A 15,949-nucleotide genomic window follows, 5' to 3' on the forward strand; every position below is an offset into this window, starting at 1 on the left:
CAAAATAGATATAATGTCTCATTTAATTCAACCAAGGCTACTCTAATGTGAGATGAAAATCTCTCTAACACAGATCTTCAAGTATGGACACAACTCACATCTGGGTCAGCCAAAAAAATCAGGATCAACTATAATCCAGGTAAAAATAAATTTTCATCAACAGTGGTGGGTGTCGCAATGCCACACAGAAAAACCTTGGTGTTGTGCTTTTCTGTGTGAAATTTCACTAAAGGTAAGTGGGCAGGCACCTATGCTAGGTAATAAAAAAATGCTACAAATAAGCATTTAAACTTTGACAATTCTTGCAATTCCTTTGTCTTTTAGGTGCAGAAGGGAAAAGAAGGGATGGTGTTTCCAAATAAAATGGTGACCTAGCAGATAATGCAGAAACTGCAATTGTTTTTGGCAGGGTTCCCACCTCAGACTAAATCTACAGTCATGTTGCTATTGCTGGAAGACATTAGTTTTAGAACGGTGAATCACAAGCTGTTCACAATTATTAGAGTAAAAAAAGTCATGATGATTAGGACTCATAAACCATTGAAAAATGAAAGATCTGTTTCATTAATGACATTAGAACCAACGGCCAGGATTCATTTGTTTCAAGCTCTCCTGTATGAATTGGGTTTTTTTTTGGTTTACGGGGTCCTTTTCAGAAACAGTCTACGGCTTACTTAGCAACAAGAGGGGCAGAAGATAGTAACCTCATTCTGGAACTCTTTTCTAAAGAGATTCTCGTAGAATGGCAAATAACTGTGAATTCCAAGAAAGAGGGTAAATTAAGATTCTTGAGCAGGAACAATTACCAGAAGGTTTTGTTATGGTTAAGGTTTAAGTATTTTATATTTGACTTCTTGTTCTACAAACATAGTCAGGCACAAACCTAGCTTGCCTTTGTTTTTCAGAGCACTAAAAAGGTATCCTAGACTTTTATTCCAAAAGCTAGGGGTCAGATTTGTTCACTAACAAAATCAAGCTTAAGCCTGCACTGAGAAATATGTGCTCTGTCAGAGGGTGGCCAAAACTGCTTGCTCCATTCTCAAACTCTTCCATTGTTATCAACATCTGCTGCTTCTTACAACTCCTTTTTGCCACTCATAACTTTCTCTCTTTCCCACTTTCCCCATTTCACTACTCTGGTTTGTCAATGAACTCCATAAGCAGGATAACCTGACATTTACCACTGTGGTAATACCTGGTTCTTCAGAAACAATAAAATTCAGCACTTTACACTCTTTGCCTCTCATCATATAGAACATTTTTCTGCAATGCATATCATCCTAAACCCAAAGCTCAGGAAGTGCCAACTGAAGAGTACACTTGCAAATTACAAATACAAACATATTACAAAGATGCTAAGCTTTACACAGTGAAGTGACTCCAATGAAGGAATGACAGATTGTTTGTCTTCAGTTGAAGAACTGAATCATTAAATCACATAGAAACAGTTGGATTTGAATACATATGCTTAGAAACTCTTTCTGATTAAGTTCTTCTAAGCCAAGATTTTCTTCCTTCAGTACTCTCCAAAGGGAAAGTAATGAACCTAATAATTGTTTACATTCAAACTGGAAAAAGGAAACTAGGAAAGTGCTAATTACTTACTGAAACAAATGTCCAATACTACCTGCTTACAGGTAAATTTCCAAACACTGGTATCATTACTCTTAACATATTTCTGAATTTTTATTTATAAGAAATTTGACACTTGATTTCTGTCCAAAGATGAAAATTTAAAATGACATAGTATTTGCCATTTGGTGCTTAGATGTCGAATGCTGTCCAGTATTAATGTGGCTTTATATATTATTTCATTGTAATACCTTGGTTTATTATTAGTGTTAGCAAAACTGTTTTAATATTAGCATAGGGAAATAAGTATTGGGTGCAATAATTTAATCACACAATGGAATAATCATTCTCTTACTTCTATGAGAAAGAAACCATAGCATAAGCATAAAGAAAGAGTCAAGCACTGCCTCTCCAAAAGAGACCAAAACACAAAGGCAACACTCGTTGGTTTGAAAAGTTGATAGATGAGTCAGAAGTAGCCAGGAACAAGATGTAGAAACTGAATGCCCAGTTTACACAATCATTTCAGCTTCTGAAAGACCACGTTTTGAATAAGCAGACAGTGAAAAGGAACAATAGATGGAACAAGAAATAAGCAGGAACCACAGAGAAAAGAAAGAATTCACATATGATTGAAACTGTATCAGAATATCATTGTGAAAATAAAAACCAGTATGGATTGCTTCCAAAGCTATTACAAAAACTGCAGCACAGCAGACAGCATATTGCATACACTTTCCAAGACTAAATAAATTTTTTTCCGCTAATATTATAGATATAGTCTGCATGGTCTATTTTACCCATTCAGATTCTATGATTACCTCCTAGACATAAGCTTCCCTGCAGGAAGATTGAATAAGGTATAAGGAATCATCCAAGTCCATCCGGAGGGATATTTAGAACCATGAAAAAGTATGCTTTAAGCAGCACAACCTGAGATAGAAATCCTTTTTTCTAAAGGCCATGGTAGGCTAACTGAAAATTGGGAAGAAAACAGTTCCCAAAGATTCAAAGAAGAGCATAATATCTGAAAGACAACAGGACAAAGCTGCATGGTAGCATTCAATAAAACATAGGGGACAGAACCCAAACAAAGGCTGGCATTTTAAAATTCCAAGATACCCTTTACCAAAGCTGAGAGGCAATCAATGCCAATTAAAAAATCAATGGCAATCAGAACTAAAAATGTGCTATATTTCAGGATAACAAAACACTGAATTACACTGAAAATACCTTCCCTTTTATCTCTGCAAATTTTAATTCCAGCTCTGATAAACATGGACTTTTATCTTATTTTAAGCCTTTAAGAAAAGCTGCCCAAAATTATAGCCATTCAATACTTACCTAAAGCGTGTATTTTCCTCTTTGCAGATTGTTCACACACATATCTTATGGCTAGGAAAACCCCAAAACAAACTAGACCTCATTGGGGAAGGTGATCATTGAGCTCACACACAAAGAACAATGTAAAGATCATTGTTGAGGTAAATTACTTCATTGCTCAAGTAAATACTTCAGCAATGATCCTCCTCACCTGTACACTCAGCATTAATGCAGAAAATGTGACTTACAGCAACAAACAGTGAGTTCCCCATCCATCAGTCTGCATCAGAACAGGGGGACTCAATTTTTCACAGAGCTGACCAGGGAAATTCTCACAGCCTTAAAGACTGAAAAAGGAAGAATTTAAATCCTGAGGCTGGAGCGTCTGTAGAGGACAATTCTGGCAGAGGAGATACAAAGGATTTTTTTGCACTTTTCCTGGCAGAAATGCCATCTTCAGTTATTGCTACAACCTGAACTGTTTGCTCAGAGATTATGCAACTGAATGGAACTTTCCACACCTTGTTATTAACAAAAGCAGCTTTGATCATTTTGTAAAATTAGACTCAAAACCTGGTTTGCTGCAGTAGAAAACAAGCTCAAAAGCCAGAGAGGACGATTAATCTATTTCAACCAGCCAATCATACTTCACACTGAGGAAAGAAACTTGGTGCCAACATGGGATATTTTAAGCAAGCACAAAAAAGCCTTCAAGAAGTTAGCAGCCATCTGTTAGGAAAGTACATGATGATAGGCACAGCTTCTCTATATGCTAATGCTGCAATAATGAAGGTGGTAAATAAACATCATGTTCACAATGAAACAACAGGTCAGAAAAACAGTCTGTTTCAATGACAGTTGCATTCAATTACATAGTGTTTGGCTGTGCACTGTAAAGCATTTGAAAATCTTTTTCATTGCTAGGACAATTACCATGATGCAAAGAAAATCATTACAAACACTGTTAAAAAGAATCATGCTAAAACTATTATGTTTTTACAAATCAAATAAGATTCTTGGAATAAAATTAAAATGCAAGTCTCCTCATGAAAGGAAAAAAAAGTTCATATTCCAGAAAATTATTACACAATTCTTTAATGTTAGATCCTAGCGTATTTGTCCAAATTTCCATTTTCTCCAGCTGAAGGAAATATAATGTTTCCTGAACCCCAAATATAGCAACCTGGGAACACTATTAAACAACAGAAATATAACTTCATCTTGTCTCCAAAATCCAGATATTCTTCAGGAAGTTTCTCTCCCCTGCCTCCCTTTTTTCTCTCCTCCTCCCACCCAAATAAAAACCACTCTGTTTCCATTTGATGACACAAACTTTAAGTCAATCAATTTCCTACAAATCTAAGAACTCACTTTGCAAATATGTCTGGCTGGCTTTCTGACTTTGTTTCTACCTTTCCCAACAATTACAACCTTATGGTTATAGATAATTTAGAGTGCAACAAAGTATTACCTCCTAGATGTAAAAGCAAACCTAAGAAAAGACTACTGGCTTTTTGGAGCCACAGTGCAAGTCATGGAGAAGTCATCTATTTCAGGCTTGCTTTGTTCAATCAGCATAACTCTAGTGAATTTAACAGAGCCAATATAATTTATCCCAACTAAAAATGTAATTCTCCATTTTTAGCATAACCATTTTCACACATATTTTCAAACCAGAAATATTATATACAACAGAATACTCATCATCTCCTCTTCCCCTTAATCAGCATTGCTGGAAGCATCCCATTTCTACATTTCATTAAACTAATAATATTCCAGTTTCCAAGAAAATGTCATTGTGTAAAACTGTCTTTGAAAAATTGTAAAAGGATTTGGAAAGAGATAAAATTAACTTGGTAGGCAAAAGTACATCTTGTTAAAATGTTGACAGATTGGGATTCAATTTATAAACTTGTTTTTCTTTAATTGAGCTAGAAGGACCAACCATCACTCCTGAACACATTGTCTAACACCATCTAAAAGGAAGCATGGCTTCAGCACGGTGTTCCTCTGTTAGAAGGATGGGATAGCTATGAGAAAAGGCTCTGAGGTTACCTCATAAGGATAAAAAAAAAATCTGGAACAAATCTTAAGGAAACTGCTGTAGGGAATAAAGAGGATTTCATGAGGCAGAGAAAGTACAGCAGAAGATATGAAAGTGATCTATTACTTCTGAAGAAGGCTCCATATTACATTTTTAAGGGAAGGAAATGTGATTTTCCAACTGGCCACTACTGACCTGCCACACATCTTATTCTGAGGAAGTCAGTTAGTCCTGTTTATTGCTGACATATCTCTGTCTGAAATGATGCAGCTGGGAGCATATTTCCCTCCCCCTGCCCATGCCTTGTCACTGCAGCACACAGCTGTACTACAGCCTATCACACCCAGACCAAGTGCCCATCCCTCCAGACAGCTGAACCTGATTTGCAAGTAAATTAGCTAACTAAAAATTTTGGCATAACCCTGCTGAGAGGAATATCTCACACAAGCTCACGACTAAAATAACAGTAATAAAGACAATTTCCTATGCTGTCATGGGTCTAACAGCTTCTACTCCTCATAGGAATAATGATGGATCTCTGCCACCTGAAACAACTTGCACCCAGCATTGTTCCAGCCTAAACCACTGACCTACAGCAAAGGATGGCTTCATGTGGTTCTTTTGGGGACATTTTAGCAGTACTTCTAGCCATAGTCTAACCTCCTGCAACATCTTGTGGGTTTATGACACTCATTGGGATAATCAGCTGTAACCTAATTTGCCAGGCTTTATTTGTATTTAGAAATGGTCCAGTAGTCACATCCCACACCTTCCTATCTGCATGCCCTATTTTTCAATGACTGTAGAAGTAAGAGAAACATCATTTATTTGGGAAGTATTCAAATAGCATTTAATAAACATTATTAGTAAAACAAATGAGAAACGCAGGCAGATCCTCTTAATTAGGTCACTCTAGTGAACAGCTGTTTGTCCTGATTATATGACTTATTTAATTAAGAGAACTTATTGAATAATAAAGCAGCAAGGAGAGCTTTAAAATGATAAAGTAAAATGAGCACACATTGCAAACATATTATGAACATTCCTTGTCTCTCCTTTGTCCATTACTTTAATCTTCAATAACTTAATGTACTTCAAAATGCATTAAAAGTTTCAAACTTTCTTTTGTTTTATTTAGGGCTGGCTGATTAACTCCTTAACAAAACTTGCAAAGATGTGATAGAGCACATCATTACCAGTTACTTTACCAAAGCAATGATTCATCCTTGTGCCTCACTGTGACTGAGATTATACTCCCAGATTTTTTCTGACTGTGTTCAGATCTCACAGAAGTGGGGCCAATTAGTTTAATGACGTTTTACACTGTTTATCCTCTATGGTTTGCCTATATTACCTGAGCTAATTTGAGCACCTACATTGTACTGCATGCTATGTATAGACATGCATATACACTACATCAGACTAAAAATAAAATCATTTCTAGAGGAAACTTGTGCAACATCTAAATCAGCATGAAAAAACATTCCCACTCAGCACTGAAATAGTGTCAGAGAGTCACATTATCTGGGCCTTTAAGTCTCTATTGCAAAGCTCCTGCTATATTATGTATGTTTTCTCTACATATGAATTATGTATGTTCTAAATATATGTTTTGCAGAGGCTTACAGGAATACTAGATTTGGTTTTATAAAAATATCTCATTCATCCACCCTTACTGCCATTTCAGTGGTGAGCCCAAGTCACCACAATAAAAAAATCCCAAAACAACAACAACAACAACAACAAAACCCTCCCAAAACCATACAAACAAACAAACAAACAAACAAACTCCCCCACAAAGCAAAAGAGATTTTATGGCCTTACAGTTACAAAACACACTTCTTCCTTTAGCTGAGCAAAGCCTATCTTAATGTCAGGGAACTCTAGACGTATATATAAGATAAGTAACTCCTTTTTGGAAAATGAGGTTTTCAACACATGTTCTTACACTTTTAAACTTTATCAAAATTTACAAGAGACAAATAAACATTAAAATATTTACCACACTATTTGGTACATCTTCTCTAATAAAGCAAATAAACTTTTCAACTTCCCCTGCAAATAGTTACTTTAAATTTACCTTGTTTATTAAGAGCTTCTAAGCACATATTAAGTAAAAAAATTGTCTTTTTCCAGGCACATTGACATCACAGAAATGAAAATTCACTTCCCCTTTGTATCAAATATGAGAAAGAAATATTTAATACACAGTCCTTCCAGAAAATGTTGGCTCAAGGAGACACATCAAGCAGCTAGTGACAAGCCCTCTAGAAAAAGATTACTGACACTAGAAAACAAGAATTACCACCTGCACTGCACATCAGAAGATCACATTAAGGACCTGGTTTGAATGCTCCAGCCACCTGGAGACCTACTCACAGCACATACTGCTCTCTGTTCCTTCACACTGGGCCTTTAACCATGAGTTTGGTAGCAAGCAGTGCACTGCCCTCAGAGCTCATGTGCAGAATGGAGAATTGCTATCGAAAATTGAATATATTGGTTTCAGAGGTTGGGCTGACTTTATGTTATCCCTGTGGACTAAATGCCCACTAGCAGTTTGATTGCATTAGGGGAATTTCAGAAACACATCCTCCAGTTCAGTTAATTCAAACAGAAGGTGTTCCTTGGGCTCCTAAACCACCCCAGAATAAGAAACAAGCAGCAGAGCCAGGGCTGATTAGGAAACTTCCTTGAAATATTCTACTCTTAATCCAAATTTAATTATTCAGGCTGAGACACCCATGTATTCCCATGGTATGAAAAACATATTTCCATTTGAACCTAAGCAAAATTTGATGGGATAGCACTAGAACTGGTTACAGTAGGCTGAATAAATTTAGTGCCCCTTGAGTATTTCAGGTTGTCACTGACAACTTGCTAAAAAGGAGTTTACACCAAGAACAGAAGTATTAAGCTTCAAGTCTTCTTTAACTTCCTGTTCTTAAGATCTACTTGATTTTTCACAGTCACATATGTTCAGGTGGCACCAGCTTCCACAAATAAAAAAATTTAAAACTCTTCAGCCATGTTGACATCTTGCATAGCCCTGTCATTAGCATCTGGCTTGGTGATTTGTTTTAATTCTAATTCATCGGCAAAAAAGCCAAATGTGTCATTTCCCAAAGAAATATTACCTCCCTTCTCTCCTGTTATTTTTAAAAACTCATGGCTTTAAAACAAGTGTCATGATTTGGGTGTCTGTTTCATGAAGCAAGCACCAGGCACTGGCAAAATACACTAAATCATGCTGGAGGTCTTGTAGACCAATTTGCTACACTTGCAAGTGGCTGCTTAAAATTTCTAGCACTAGCCAGCTGGAGTGGTTGCTGTGCACTGCAGGGAGAATAGTCCAGTCTTGAACAATTAGACTTCAGAGTTATAAAACACAATTAAGCTCCTACAGTTAAAAAATTTCTGTGACAGCTCTAACACTCTCCATTACTTTTGGAAAATCAGACCACAATTTCCATAGCTAAGAAACAATAGCTTGATCAATTGCTCAAGTTCAAGTGAAACAGCTAAGACTTTTTGATCTATCCTAATAATGAAGTAAAGAATATGCTTTTTAGTGTTTCCCCTACTTGACAGTCAGTAGCTGTTCCATCTTCTGGGTGATATGGTCAGGGGAGTGCTGTATGCTTGTTGGTTTAGCATTTTTTCCATAGTTTGACCAAGAAACAACATTTAGATTACTCTAAATGATGATTACTAAAAATGTTATTTATCTTTCTAAGTCACACTTCCTGCATTTAACTGAAATGTAACCTCCATTATGGCAACTTTGTCCAGGGTAATCTAGTACCTCACACTGTTTGCCTGGAATAATTAGTTTTTGCTCATACAGCATTCTAATGCTTCAGGCTTTTAAAATAGCTTCTATAAATACACCTGATCAGCATTGTAATGCAACAAAATACAGCATTTTGTAGCATATGGCACACAAAGCAGTGAAGTGAAGGGCAAGCCTAGCTCTCAGCTGAGGCATGCCACCCAGCTTGTGCCACAGCACTTACTGAACCATATGGCTCGTCCTAGGTGGCAGGGCACCTCTAAAACACAGGTGTGAATTCTTTCACCTCAATTCATGACCCATGAGACAAAGCTGAACTCAGCTCTCCTCATCCCATATTCATTGTCACTTCTGTTGTATAAATTTACATAGGGTTTACGACAATAAACAAACAGAAATTGTGCATAACACCTGCAAAATACTTAACTACATGGACTACTGTTTAAAAACATTTCCCTCTGGAGAACAAAGCCTAATCTAAAGCTCACTGACAGTTATATAAACCACAGAACAAGGATACATTTAAAAGAAAAATGTCTAGTGTCTGACCAGCAGCAAATGGGTTCCCGACTTCCTCTGAAACAAAGGCATCAGCATGGAATCAAAATCTCATTTATTCTGGCCCAAATGTCAGTGAGGCAAACCTGAAAATTGTAACATGCTGGTTCTCTCCAGTCGAAGGTTCTTATTTCAGAACTGCTCTGCCTCTGACCCTCACCAGTAATGCAGTCTTTCTCCCTTGCTTTCCACCTGACTGTAAGAAATCTGTTTCAAGAAGTCCTCTGAGCTCATTAGTAGGCTTTGTCCCTAAAGGACCACAAATAGATAGGAAGGCTTCTGCATTCAAACACTGCCAGTTTGGCACCCTTTAATACTACATAAATCAAAAAAGGCTGAAAACCCTAAGGACTTTTTTTGCTGTTTGCTATATTAAGTCACACATTGATGATCAGCTGGCTGAATTTATTACATAAAACAGTACTGGAATTTTCACCCTTTCACCCCAGTTTTCTTTTTACTTTTCATTGAGCATACTTTTCTGGGGATACTGTGAAATGCCTTGCCTTGAAAGCTACAAGTGCCTCAGTTCACCCTCTAAGAAACATGATAAACAGCTCAAGTCAGTTTCAGAATTGCCTTGAGCAGAGCTGATGTTTCAGTACCTGAAATTGCCATTGAAAATATTTGCAAGAATCACCATTTTATTATGCAAACATGTGAAATACAGTAGCAACTTAATCTTATTCTCATTGGAGTCATTGGAAGTTTTGCTATTTACTGAAAAAGGAAACAGATCAAACACAAGAAGCTTAATAATCCAAGCTCACCCACCATTGTGCAAACAGCACTTGATTAATTCAAGGCACCATTGTAACATACAGAATGGCTCTGTGCAGGAAAAAGTGAAGGCTCACTCCTCACAGGGTGAGCAAAGCTTTCTGCCACAGAAACTCTGGGAATAACCCATCCTGCCCCAGTGTGCCAGTGCTGAGCAAAGAGCTGCACGAGGGTCTCTGTGCCCATGGCATTCCCAGGCTCAAAGCTCCCACCAGTGCCCGCCCTACAAATCCCTCACCTGCACACAGGTAAATCCCACTGAGGATGCAGCTCTCCAGCCAGCTCACTGCAACAGTGACCCCATGCACCAGCATGGCAGGGCAGCTCTGCCCACAGCTAGCTTTGAATGAATCCAGAACAAAGCTGCACTTTTATAGCCTTTGCCTCCGCTAAGGTATTTGAAGTAACAGTGAGAATAAATTTGTTTTGACAATGATAAATAATAGAGGGGAATAATGAACATTTTGCTCCTATCTTCTGTCAAATAAATGCTAGTCAAATGCTTCATCGACTCTTACTGCCGGAATGATGGAGAAATTCTGAATCTTTACAAGACACCTTAACCATGTGTCCTAATTCATGTATGCACACCCTTTCTTTCAGCAGACCTTTTTTGTACTGTTAGCCCATGTTGCTGAACTGAATCCAGAACAAAAGGAGTGATGTAGGAACTGTTTGCTTTTAATTTGAATGGTAATAAAAATGCAAATGAAATAAAAAACATTTTATAGCAGCATGAAGATTTTATATGTAGCTAGCAAATCATAAAAAGATGCATATTTACAGGGTTTAAAAAAAGTGCAAGAATTGTAAACAAAACATATAGTCTAGTAAACTGCAAATATAAATCACACAGTAGCTTGAAAGGTGATACTAAAAAGATCAAAAGGAAGTAAAAAAAAAAAGAGAAAACCAAAGGAAATCAGAAGTAAGGCACTTTTCTCCTTAATATAGTATCTTAAAAGTATCTTACAGTGTTTTAAAAGTCATGTAGGTAGAAAAGTGTGCCAAGAGCAATTGTGGAAAACTGTGCTATCTGACCATAAAAATCAAGTCATACAGTTTCATGACTATTAAACAGTTTGTTTTCATGGCTATTAAATCTGTATGCAATGTGTAATCTAAATGTATGTTCTGTATATTCAAAAAGAGACTACTTTTTATTTGTTTGCAATTACTTGGCTAAATATGTATATCAAAATACTGCAGACATATCATCCATTATATAGTTGTCAATTGCAAAGGACACAAGTATTCTGTGTGCTTAAAAATGTAAAATATTTTGGAGTGCTTTTGTTACTAGTTTAAAAGGTTAGAATATCCATAAAATATGCTAGCTAGGCACTTAACATTAATGAATTATTTGCTGTAAGTAGGTCAAATTACATGAGCTTTCAAAAAGAAAAGGTATTTTATTCCACATGACAATTCTGAAGTAGATTAACACCATTTAGCACAGTATTGAACAGGGATACCACAGAAAAGGCTAAGCGACACTGTTGATAGCAAAAGGCTTAACCTGCTTCACACAAATATGGGAGATAAATTACTATAAACATAATTATATAAACATAGCTATTCAGAGCTTTCCTTGAAAAATTCAAATGACAATCATGAAAGTAAAATTTGGAGCAAGCATGAGCTAAGTACCTTAAGCAAAGGGCATCTCAAGCATTAATTATATTTTAGGTAAAAATTGCGACTTGACCTGTGCTTATCACGTGTACTCCATTAAAAAGCTTACTCTGTCTCAGATTCCTTTTCAGGAATACCAACTCCGACTGTGAAACTCCATAAAAATAATGATTCAAAGAATGATATATCTGAAGAATTGAATAATGGCTAATTTTCTTTTATTTTCAACTTCGTTTGCCCTTTTTAATTTTTAAGTCCTTTTTATGGTGGCACTGCAGCAAGTATTGAGTTGCAAGCTGTCCACACTGCCAACTTCTTGACTACATTCAAAAAACTTCCCAATAGTTTCATACACAAATCACAAGCAGTAGAGATGACTAAGACTACAAAAATCCTCTCATCTAGGTCCCTGTCTGTCTTTGACCCACCCCTAACCAGACAACTCTCATCAGTCACAAGTGCGTCTCATGCTCAGGAGCTGTAAATGACCAAAAGCACACTGAAATTCTCCTTGGACTCTAGCGTACAGGAATGAAGGAGGTTTAATTCACCTTCTCAGGAGGTTTTAAAATGCACATTAACTTTATGACTTTAGCTAGGCCACCCTAACCTTTGTTGAGTGTTTCTGTGCAGACAGTCCCAGAGTTTCCATCACTGCAGAAGCCATGTCATTTAACCCACATTATCATCACTAGCTGCTAAGCTGCAGCTACTGCACAGTATCAGCAGCACATCTTACAGAGTGGGCTGCTGTGCTGAAACCCTCAGTAACATTCCAGAGAGAGGTATTTTGTGCAAGAAAAAGCTCAACTCAAATATTTCAAATAATGGTTACAGTTAAATATAAAAGCTTTTAGATTTTTTTTTTTCTTTCTAGATGTATTACCAGCACAAACTGTACCAGAATTAATGACACTTGATTATGACAGCACAACTCTACTGTGGATGCTCTTGCACTGCAGTATTCCTTAAGAAACAAAGCCTTTGCTATAAAAAAAAAAAATAGCTGAAATATAGTAGGTTTGATTTCAAACAGTTATAATATTAATTAGTGGACTAAAAGTTAAATCAATACAGCACAACATAGATCAAAGACAACTTGTGCACTAATGTTCTCACAGCAGACTGCATAAACCTCTGGTTTTGTGGGTTTTTTCTATACACTCAGATGTACCTTATACTTATCCCCACAGTATGAGAATTTATATGAAAAGATTGAATGACCTCATACAACTTTCTGTAAATAAAAAAGGAGAAGCCAGAAAAGAAAGGCAAAATTGTTAACTGTACATGGAAAGAGGGAGACAGATGAAACAATTATTATTAAAGAAATTATTTTCTATGAAAAGTAAAGGCAAAGACGAGAAAGAACACTGCAAAATCATCACTGGAAAAGTGCAATTTATCCAGCTAAAGTATTTTGTTGTACATCCCTTGCTGTTTTCCCATGCTAAAGAGCTTAACCATTGAAGGTGTCCCTTTTCTCTTTCTGTACTACAGCTAGAAAGAATGCTGTGTCATTGCTGACAAGCTGCTATTCTCAGAGGTGCCCAGCTGGAAGTCCTTTATAAACTGATTTTCTGCCTCAGTTTAATATGGCACAACCTCAGCCACTCTCAGTTTCAGCACCTGAAGTTTCCCAGCCCTACAGTTCCTTGCTCCTTGAATGGCGATGCTCCTTGGCAAATGGCATTTGGAAGTGCCTGAGGCTGCACCATCAGCTGACACCAAATGAGTCCCACTGGCAGATTCACTAGGGCCCCCAAACCAGAGAGATGGCAATGAGAGCACAGAGAGTACAATCTGCTATTTTAGATTCTTAAGCAGCACTGAAACCAGCAACAGGGCTAACACCTCAGAAATCATTAAAATTAACAGAAGTCCTCGTAGAGGTAATTCTTGCCAAAGACAAAGGCTTCCTTTTGTGTTCAAAGGGCTGGAATATTTATCTTTGGAAAATCAACTCATTTGCAAATGCAACTGCAGTAGTGAGCCACAATTATTATAATTAACCATGTAACCTTTAGTGGGGATCCATCCTCATGATGCACATTTCAGTCTCAATTTACAAAAATGGAGACACTGTTGAATGGCTTCACTGAAAAAGCATCCTAAATGCACCTGAATAGCATTAGGATCCAAAGGAGCGAGGCTTTCAGGAAAGCCTGACACACTGCCTGTGATGAGATCCCTTCTAACAGGTTCACTTAAGGTCCTGAATGCTCCATCCAAGTACTGGCAGATCAGTCAGAGAAGAAAAGCAATCTTTTTTTAATGGTCCTTTGGGAAGACAGTGAATTTGGTACTTTCTGGTATATTGTCCACATTCCAAGAAAGAGTATTAAACACTGAAAGGACCTATGGAAGAGGAAGTCATTCAGAATTATAGTCCAGTGCAGGGCAGTCTCAGAAAGGAACCCATCAAAGCCCTTTAAATAAATCCCAGCTCACAGGTTGGGAGCTGGCAGTGAATGCCATTTTTATTCCAAATCACAGCAAAATGCAGATCACAAAAAAGAGGCCATTAGGTCAGATACAAGCAGTATGAAACAGGAGAGAGCTGAGAGCATCAATCCTCTTAAGTGGTGTAAAAAATGTCAGTTTTCTCATTTACATTAGAAGAAATTTGCAATGAGTCTATGAAAATTACAAACCAGTCAAAAGGAAAGGGAGAATGATGACTAGCCTGGAATAGTGTTTTTCTAACAGGGATTTTCAGAATATAAAGATTGTATCATCCTTTAAATCAAAGTAAGGTATTAAAATGACAGTAAGGAAACAGCATCAAATGCTAGAAGGACTTAGGACTGCATACTTTGGATAGGAATGCCACTGATACACTGAGAAAACTGACACCAATGCAGCAACATTATACTAAAACCCAGAAATATCCACTGCTTCACTGGCTGGCATTCCATTAATATGCACATAGCAGCTCTGCAACATTTCTACTGATCACCTTCTTGGCAAACCACTAGTTTCCTCAGTGCCAAGATTTTAGGTAGATGATTTTACAGATACAAATATATGCCCTTAAAGTGAAATATATTCTGGAGAGAAATTTCTGTTGGAGATATTCAGTAATTCCATTTTTCAGACAGGCCAAATAAAAAGAAAAGCCAGCTATAGAGATGTGTACTTGCTATTACAAAACACCTGCTGGCATCTGAAAATAAACTAGCAGAAAATCAGGATAAACAACCTTTTGAAGAGAATAATGATGTGATAAATAAAAACAACACATTTCCAGGCTATTGAGGTACTTCAAATGTAAGAAAAGGATTGAGAACAGAGGCTGAATTAATGGAGAAGGATTAAACGAATCCCAAGAAAAACATGACCAAATATTCTGAAAGATATGAGCAGCTGACCTGTTTAGACCTAGAAGAAATCAATGACTGGTGATTTAGATGGATTATTAAAGCCATTTACAGGTGCACCTTCTGCTCCTTTTTCATATGTCAACATCACAGGGTGAATTGTGACCATTGAGTCAAAATTATTTGGAATGTATTTTTAGCTTTAGGAGAGAAGTACAGCAGCTGAAGTACCTATTACTGATGTGATGCCCAGGAACACAGACTTGACACACTTCATTCAAGTTCAATTACAAATAGCAATACTAAGAGGATAGGACTGGTCTTCAAGTCACTCTCCTTGTTTTACAGACTGCCCTGATCCCTGTGAAACTTTTTCATTTTCTGAAAAGGAGGAAGAAAAATTAAATTTCCCTAAGACAGAATTATTATTAGTGAAGTTTAACATTTGGTTTTTTGAGTCCAAAACCACAACTTGAACTAGCAGGAATTACTGTATTTTAAGTTCCTGGTCCTTTAAGACCATCTCAGTTTGATAAATGCCAACTTGCTATTGTCTAAAAAATATTCTGTTCCCCACAAGACCAGATACACGTAATTTAATCAAGCTTTCTGCAATAAACACCAGTGATACAAAATAGTAACAAACAGCAGGAAGAATTATTTCACCATTTAGGGAACCAACCTTCTCCCCTTCTTTTGGGGTAGCACAATCTGGTAGCTGAAGTAACAAACTTGAGAACATAAATCTCCTACCACTGACAAGTTGCTGATACAGGAACCAGCTCAGATCTGTGATTTTCTCCTTTACACTCATTAGAGTCAAGGTTAGTAGCATAAAATTTACTGGGTCAATCAAAGACTAATGCTACCTAGTCAGAGGTCTATGGAAAAAGACTATGAAATTTCCAAAAACAATCTGAGTTC

The 15,949-nt window shown here is 37.0% G+C and overlaps 1 protein-coding gene across 4 annotated transcripts in view; it reads right to left on the reverse strand.

Moving 5' to 3' along the window:
- The window catches only part of GRIA2 (glutamate ionotropic receptor AMPA type subunit 2), an 86,637-nt gene that overhangs the window by 51,060 nt on the left and 19,628 nt on the right, over positions 1-15,949 (reverse strand). Inside the window, exon 1 of one of the 4 annotated variants that reach the window (XM_064710782.1) lies at positions 5,135-5,209. The exons of the other annotated variants lie outside the window; for them this stretch is intronic. The gene's annotated coding sequence lies outside the window, so the exon portion shown is untranslated. Of the gene's footprint in view, positions 1-5,134; positions 5,210-15,949 lie in introns of those variants that run through there. 4 annotated transcript variants of the gene reach the window in all.

This window comes from Zonotrichia leucophrys, chromosome 4 (genome assembly GCF_028769735.1).
Source record: "Zonotrichia leucophrys gambelii isolate GWCS_2022_RI chromosome 4, RI_Zleu_2.0, whole genome shotgun sequence".
Classification (NCBI taxonomy): Eukaryota; Metazoa; Chordata; class Aves; order Passeriformes; family Passerellidae; genus Zonotrichia; species Zonotrichia leucophrys.